We start from the raw sequence: 8,528 nt of genomic DNA on the forward strand, positions 1-8,528 counted from the left end.
CCACATGCTATTTTGGAGTTCCTGGCCCCAGCTCCACTTCCGACCCAGCTTACTATTAAGGCACAGTCTGGGAGACAGTGCGTGATGACCCAAGCACTTAGGTCCCTGTCACTTACCTGAGAGACCCATACAGAATTCCTGGCTCCAGGTTTCATCCTAATCCTGTCCTGGCTATTGTGAGCATTGAAGGAGTGAACCAACCAGAGACCTCTCTCTCTTGCTCTTGCTTACACTCTCGCTGTCTGTCTTTCACTGTTTTTGACCTTCAAATAATAAAGATTTTACAGGGATCACTGTGGCATTTACCTTTGTTTCATAGCTGAGACAAGAACTGTGCTTGTATATTTCCTTCCTTGTGCATCTTTATAGATTTCCTGGAGTTGCCCATTGCCTTTCCTTTGTTCTTATCCTATTTGCCGTTATTATCCAGGGTAGACTCCTCCTGAAAACCCAGCAAGGATGTTATTCTCATTCTATAGATGGAGAAGGAGGCTAAGCCTGATAAAAATCCACAAGCAATACTCAGTGGTGCCAAGATTCTTTTAAAACAGTGAGTTTGTTTATTTGAAAGCCAGAGAGACAGGCATACAGACCAAAAGAGAAAAAGATCTCCCATCCACTGGGTCACTCCCCCAGTGACCTTAAGAGCCAGAGCTGGGCCAGGTGAAAGTCGGGAGCTAGGAGCTCCATGTGGTTGTCCACATGGGTGCAAGGGCCCAGGCACTTGGGCTCATCTTCCGGTACTTTCCCAAATGCATTTACAAGGAGCTGAAACAGAAGCAGAGCAGCCAGGACTTCAGCCTGCAACACTGACCCCAGGATCCAACCTATGTCATAGGACAAGTATCAACTGCGAAGCTGGTACATACAAAAGGAAATTGCCTGTATTGAGGGGGTCAGAGCTGTGGTTGGAACATTCCTCTTATTTGAACTTGAAGTTTGAGGTGAGCAGGCCAGCAGAGGGAGGCTCCAAAGGGCACCTGATGGGCGCAGCACTATGGCTTAATGGCTAAATCCTCATCTTACAAATGCCAGGATCCCACCTGGGCTCTGGTTCATGTCTCAGATGCCCCATGTCCCATCCAGCTCCCTGCTTGTGCCCTGGCTCCTGGTTTCAGATTGGCTCAGCTCCGGTCATCATGGCCATTTGGGGAGTGAACCAGTAGATGCAGGATCTTTCTCCTGTCTCTCCTTCTCTCTGTAAATCTGACAGGGAAGCACCTGACCAGCAAAGCTCTCTGAAGCAGCACATGGAGGGCCAGCCACATGTCTTCATCCAACTTCTCAGGGGACTTATCACCTCCATCCCACCGCAGGACACTTATACACTCGCTCCCTGGCCTTGAACACGCTTCTCATCCTTCAGGCCCCCATGCCCTGCCTTCATCACCCCTTCCCCGGGGGGTGTCCACTGAGGCTCTGCTGGGAAGTTAGGGTCCACCTGCCCAGGATACCTCCTGGGAGCTCTCCAACCTTTTATAGCTGTGGGGGACATCCTGCCCCTTCAGCAGGCCAGCCTCTTCCTGTGTGTCCTCAGCCAGGCTGGTGGGGTACTCCCTCCTGGGCCTCTGGAGACATAGGTGAACTGAAGAGCCTGGAAAATTCCATGCTATTCTGCACCTAGAAGCAGAAGCCTTCTTCCTGAACCCTCAGGAGCTCCCCAAAATATCTTCTGTCTCTCTAAATCTTATACCTATCTGGCTGTTTATTCAATGTATTTTTTAAAGATATATTTATTTTTATTGGAAAAGCAGATTTACAGAGAGAAGAAACACAGAAAGATCATCTATCTGCTAGTTCACTCCTCAAGTGGCCTCAATGGCCAGAGCTGAGCCAATCTGAAACTAGGAGCCAGGAGCTTCCTATGGTCTCCCACATGGGCACAGGGTCCCAAGGCTTTAAGCCATCCTTCACTGACTCCCCAGACCGCAACCAGGGAGCTAGATAGGAAGTAGAGCAACTGGGAAATGAACCAATGCCCTTGTGGGATCCTGGTGTGTTTGGAGATGGAGAATTAACCATTGAGCTGTCAAGCCAGCAGAAATCCCCCCGATTTCTTTATTTATTGTACACACACACACACACACAGTGTGAGCCCCCCATCCACTGCATCACTTCTCAAATGTCCTGACTGTGACTAGGCCAGGGCCAAAATCAAGAGCTACAAAGTGACTCCAGATCTCCCACGTGGATGGCAGGGACCTGGTGGTTTGAAGAATTATAGCCACCTCCCAGCGTCTGTATTAGCAGAAACAGAGTCAGGAGCTGGAGCCAGGGCTCAAATCCAGCTAATCCGACATGGTATTCCAACAGCATCTTAACTGCCAGGCCAAACACCTGCCCCTCAGTGCATTTCATGAGCTTGGGCTAAGCCCTGGGTACAGATGTCAGGGCAGGCTACTGGTACACAAGCATGCTGGCCCACGGAAGGCCCACGCTCCTCCCCCAGTCTCACAGGGCTGTGACTGCCCAAAAGAGTATCCTACTCTTATGCCACACAGTACTGCCTGGACAGGCAGCATCCCTGCACATGGATGGGTAAAGCCCACGTGATCCTTGCCCTCAGGGCTTGTCTCTGCAATGGGAGACAGACAAGTAATTAACAGCGGGACCTATCATTAGAATTCAGCCCTATTTGGTTAGCGAGGTCGCTGAGTCTCTGGGAAGTTAAGTACTTGGTGAGTGACAGGGTCAGTGTTCAAGTGCAGAGCCCTACAGCGTGAAATGGGTGTCCTTAGCTGTGTGGGCCCTGATGCTCAGCCCCAGCGCCCTCTCCAGCATCTGTGTCTGCCTCCTTTTGACTCCTTTAGTGACAAACTCAGGGTTCTGTGACCATGAAGTCCCCTCCTGTTGGCCTTGCTGGCTCCTTCAGCTCTGTTCCACCTATGCCCTCTCTCTGACTGCCAAACCTCCTGCCCGCCCCAGCCCCTGCTGCCTGTCGCCAAGTGACACCTGCAGTTGGTGCTTCCTTCTCTGGGAGTGGGTCATGCATCCTGGGGCACAAACCTGAGTGAGTCACGCATCCTTGGGGGCAAGCAGGGCACAGACCTGAGTGATAAGCTCTGTGCCAGCCTCAGCATTCCATTCCCAGCAGCACTTACCCAGGAACAAGCTGAGGACAATAGGAACGCACTGCTGAAGCCCCAACTGGAGTTCAGAGTGAAAGGGAAGCAGGGCAAGGACTCAGAACTCCAAAGAGGTGTGCACTCCCCAGGTGATCCACAAAGTTTATGCAACTCTGACCAAAGCATCCAAAATATGTATTCATCTGAAAGGCAGAGTATGAGCAAGAATGTGGGATGGAGGAGCAGTGGGGAGAGAGAGAGAGAGAGAGAGAGAGAGAGAATTTTGCATCTGCTTGATTCATTCCCCACACAGCCAGGGGTGGGCCAAGATAAGCCTATGATCTTAGAACTCCATCCAGGACTCTCCCATAGGTGGTGGAGACCCACACACCTGAGCCATCACCTGCTGTCTCCCAGGTGAGCGTTCACAGAAAGCTGGAATGGAGAGCAGAAAAGCCAAGATCTCCAGGCTCAGCAAGGTGGCCTAGTGGCTAAAGTCCTCACCTTGCACGTGCCGGGATTCCATATGGGCGCCAGTTCGTATCCCTGCGGCTCCACTTCCCATCCAGCTCCCTGCCTGTGGTTTGGGAAAGCAGTCCAGGACCGCCCTAAGACTTGGGACCCTGTACCTGCGTGGGAGACCTGGAGGAAGATCCTGGCTCCTGGCCTTGGATCGGCTCAGCCCTGGCCATTGCAGCCACTTGTGGAGTGAATCAATGAACAGAAGATCTTCCTCTCTGTCTCTTCTCTGTATATCTGACTTTCCAATAAAAATAAATCAATATTTTTTTAAAAAGCCAAACCCTCCAACAGAGGACTCGGGCAGCCCATGCTGAGCCTTTATTACTCCTTGAAGGCATTTTGGGTGGAAGCTGACGAATGATTCTCAAGCCAATCTAGAAGGGGAAAAAATGCAAAAACAGAATATTCAAAACAATTAGTGTTTTTTATTGTACTAAAATACACAGAACCCAGTACTTACCATTCTAGCCCCTGGTGAGTCCAGTGGCATCATTCAGGTAGCGTGCAACCAGTACCACCTGCTGAACTTCCACAGCTTCCTTGTTGGAAATGCCAACCACCAAACAGTACCTCCCCACTCCGCCTGCTGCAAGAAGCATTTTAAATGAGCAAAAACAAGGGACTTGTCAAACCAGAAATAAAATTGTGCTGTAAAATAAGATAAATATTACTTATCTAGTTGTATCTGTAACCGAGTAGCATCTTTCTTTCTATCTTTTATCTATCTCTATCATCCCTCTGCACATATCCATCTAGCTAACTAGTGCAGCATTTTAAACCTGTGAAGAACAGACAGGCGATCAGACACACAGCGTTAGGATAACAGATCTCCAATTTGAAAAATATAAAATTCAGACTCTGTCTTACAGCAAACCCACACACAAAAGAGGCTTTGAGTTAAAGAACTAACTGTGAAAAAAAAAAATTCTGTAAAAGCCTCAGATAAATCAAAAAAATAAATAAATAAAAAACAGGAAAGATGGCTCGATTTAACTTCATCAAAACATTGAACTGCTGAGTGGCAGAAGATTCTGAACCAAGTGAAAAGACAACGGAGTGAGAAAACAAGCCGCGCAGACATACAGGAAAGGCAACAAGAACTTATCTTGCAATAATAACAATTTTGCTTTCATTTTCCCCACATCTGCCGTCAATCAGAGGTTCCACTTTAGAGCCCGGAGAATTAGTGCTTTTATAACAGAAATATAAAGAGAGAGAAACAGCCGGTGTTTAGATGCCATTGTTTTTTCAACTTCCCAGATAGACTGACTGAAGCCCACATCAGACAGAGGCCATGCCTTTGATTGGTGAGAGGCTGCTTTTGCCCAGAGAAGAAAATGCTCTTGAAAATCAAAGGGGACAGTCCTGGAGGAGGCTGCAGATAAAATGGATGTCTCCGCCTCAGATTTGAAAAGGACCTGGAGCTGCCAGAGACCCTGGCTCCCCCGCGGAGGTGAATGGGCTCCCCCCCACCAAGACAAAAAAAAAAGGGGGAGAGAAAGTAAGGCTTGACCTTGAAGAAGAAAGGAATAGGGCCTTCAGGACCACAGGCGGGGGAGGGGAGCGAGCGTCCAGAGACAGTCCAGCCCCCTCTGCCACCACTGCCGAGAGCTTCCTGGTGGGGCTGCCACCATAGCACACCCTCCGCAACCACTCCCATCACACAGGCCATGTCGATGAAAGGGCCACAGTGACCGTCGGCTCTTCATTGCCTGGAAGGCTCTGCGCTGTGACGCCCACACACATCTGGAAGCTTTGCTGTGGACTCCCACCCACACTTACCCAGCATGCGTTTCCTTTTCCTAGGGCTCAGGCCACCCATCAGCCTCCCAAAGAAGACCAAGCGATTCCTGACTCTCACAGAAGAGCTAAGAGTTCAGAGGTGATGACCTCCCTCAACTTGTGCTGAATAGAACTAGATCATGGTCCAGTGTACCCTGGCTAAAGAGGTCCACCATACATAAAAAGCTTCTACAAATGAACATAAGACAACAATAATCAAATAGAAAAATGGTCAAAAGATACTAAAAAAGAGAGAAAGGATTCACAGAAATATAAACATCTAATAAGTTTATGACAAGAAGTTGAGTGCTGATTAGAAAAATCTAAAGTGTGATACATTTTATGATTAATTTGAAAAGTAGAGAGACAAAAACAGAGATCTCCACTGTTGTGCTGGTTTATTCCTGAAAGGTCCACAATAGACTGTGCAAGGTTAGAGCCAGCAGCTGGGAGCTCTGAGTCTTCCACGTGGGTGGCAGGAGCCCAACAACTTGGGCCATCACCTAGTGCCTCCCAGGATGCCCATCAGCAGGATGGACTTGGGAGTAGTGCTGGGACTCAAACGCAGACACTTAGGTACAGGACACAGGTGTCCCAGGCAGTAGCAATATTATTGCTACACCAAATGCCTTTCCCAACAAGGCATTTTTTGATTAGCAATTTGGTAAAAATGCTCCCTGTATCCTGGGCCCAAGTGTCAGAGCCAGGCAGCTGAGAGGCAGCCCATCCCCTACCCCTGCATCTTTTGGGGGCTGGAGACTTAGGAATCAAGGGCAGCTGCTTGAATGGCCTTAAGTGGGTAAGTGACGCGGTCGAACTCGGGTGTTCATTTAGCCCACATCTGCAAGAAGGAAATGGGTTTGGCCCCGGCTAAACCGCATTATGAGACACCTGAGACTTGGAGGAACAACCTAGGGCTGCAGGGTGCTCCTGTAGCTCTCTCTCTCACACACACACACACGTGCACATGCACATACATACACATATGCACACACAAGTGCAGACTTAGTGCAGCCTCCACTGAGACATGCCTGTACCTGGTGGGGGTACCGCTGCAGGGACCCAGCTGGGTGCTTGGGAGCTGCAGCCCACAGCAGGAAGTGGTATTTGAGTCCTTGTGAGAACCTGCCAGGACACCATGCAGATGCTGGGGCCTTCCCACGACCCAGCTGACTCAGGGCTGCTGACAGATAGTTGCCTGCTCCTCAGGTCACCCACTGCCAACGTGCCCAGAATTCTGCTCAGTTTTCCCACCTTGGGTCTTCTTTCTTAGCCAGGGAGCAGGTGCCCAGGTGTCAGTCATCTAAAGGACACTGGAGTGCCAGCTGAACGTCTCACCTTGCTAGCCTTACAACCACAGGAGATTTGCTCACGCCGCTGAGAGGTGCCTGGGACAGGTTGCCACCTGCAGGAAGGCCCCCCGCCCCTTCTGAGTCTGCTACCCAAAGGTGCTCTGTGATCCCTGAGAGCAGCCTTTGGCTGATGCAGGGGAGTAATCCATGGCTGAAGACCCATCCTCCCTTCCCAGCTGGCGAAGGCTTTTGACATGTCCTGCACAGTGTCTCAGAGGGTCCCCAAAGGAAGTAAGCCCCATTGCCTCAGTAGTGGCCCACTTATTAATTTGTTTTTTAAGTTCATTGTTCAGGACCAGCACTGAGGCATAGCAGGTAAAGCCACTGCCTGTGGCACTGACATCTCATGTGGTCCTGGCTGCTGGACTTTCAATCCTCCTCATGTCAAATGCACCTAGCAACGCAGCAGAGGGTGGCCCAGGTGCTTGGGCCCAGCATCTACTTGGGAGATCCAGAGGATGCTCCAGTCTACTGGTTTCAGCCTGGCTCATCTTTAGCCACTGTGAACACTTGGAGAGTGAACCAGCAGGTAGAAGATCTCTCTCTTTCTCTTCCTTTCTCTCTCTCTCTCCCCACCCCCCATCTCTGTGCCTTGCAGAGTAAGCATTAGCATGAAGCTGGATTAAAAGTGCAGGCAGGGCCTGGCACAATGGCTCAACTGACTAATCCTTGCAAGTACCAGGATCCCATACAGGCGCCAGTTTGTGTCCCAGCTGCTCCACTTCCCATCCAGCTCCCTGCTCATGGCCTGGGAAAGCAGTCAAAAATGGCCCAAAGGCTTGGAACCCTGCACCATCGTGGGAGAGCCTGAAGAAGCTCCTGGCTTTGGATCAGCTCAGCTCCAAGTGTTGCAGCCACTTGGGGAGTGAAGCAGCAGATGGAAGAATTTTCTGTTTCTGTTTCTCTGTGTAGATCTGCCTTTGCAATAAAAACAAATCTTGAAAGAAAGAAAGAAAGAGGGAGAGAGAAAGAAAGAAAGAAAGAGAGAAAGGAAGGAGGGAAGAAAGAAAAAGAAAGGAAGGAAGAAAGAAAGGAAGAAAAGATTAGAAAAAAGGAGAGAGGAAAAAAAGAAAGTGGAGGTGGGACTCCAACCCAGGCACTCCAATGCACAATGCAGATGTCCACGTATTGTCTCAACCACTGCACTAAAGGCTGACTTGCCTCGAATTCATGTTTTATTGACTCTCCTTTCTGCCTTTCCTCCCTACTCTCTTACAAGTACTTTCTGCAATCACCTCCCAGATGGACTACGTACACCCAGACCCCTTTTCTCAGGACCTGGTGTTTTGGGGAATCCAACTTGAGGTAGAAATGGGCCGTGTCCCTCACTCCACAAGACACAGGGCACACTCGGTAGGGGGTTCGCCAGGGTCTCAGGTGGCCACTATCTGATCCCTCTATTATGAAATTCCTCACCAACCTTTCCTATTAATAATCTCACCCACTGGTGCTTGGTGCATGAGCCTATTATTTCATTAAGAGTTATAAAAACGTTGGCTTTCTAATCCTACCAATCCTTGTACATTTATTAGTTTTTTTTTTAATAAAGAACTTGTCTTCATAAACCAGGGGGTTTAGGTGACATGAATTCATGGGAAAAGGACAGGATAAAGGCCTAATTCTTTCCTTGGCAATGCTAATTTTCAGGAGAAGGAATTGGGCTTAGTTCCCTCCAGCGGTATTTGGTGATGTTTGTCTGAACTGAGATCTGTTCTCTACACACAATACAAGATGGCGTGCTACATGGTCAGTGTATGTTAACCACCTGCCAGCATTATTCTTCCTGATGTTTACATTTTCTCCCTGA

General features: G+C 49.3%; 1 long non-coding RNA gene across 1 annotated transcript; it reads right to left on the minus strand.

The window, feature by feature from the left end:
- Nucleotides 1-739: 739 nt before the first annotated feature.
- Nucleotides 740-5,064, minus strand: LOC121152340. Its single transcript, XR_005883259.1, has 3 exons — nt 4,048-5,064; nt 3,102-3,268; nt 740-768 (listed from the first exon to the last, which is right to left on the minus strand). It is a non-coding gene; the product is annotated as an uncharacterized LOC121152340 (long non-coding RNA).
- Between the last annotated feature and the right edge of the window lie 3,464 nt (nt 5,065-8,528).

The sequence above is a fragment of the Ochotona curzoniae genome, unplaced genomic scaffold, assembly GCF_017591425.1.
Source record: "Ochotona curzoniae isolate NIBS_2020 unplaced genomic scaffold, NIBS_Ocur_1.0 contig_2404, whole genome shotgun sequence".
NCBI lineage: Eukaryota > Metazoa > Chordata > Mammalia > Lagomorpha > Ochotonidae > Ochotona > Ochotona curzoniae.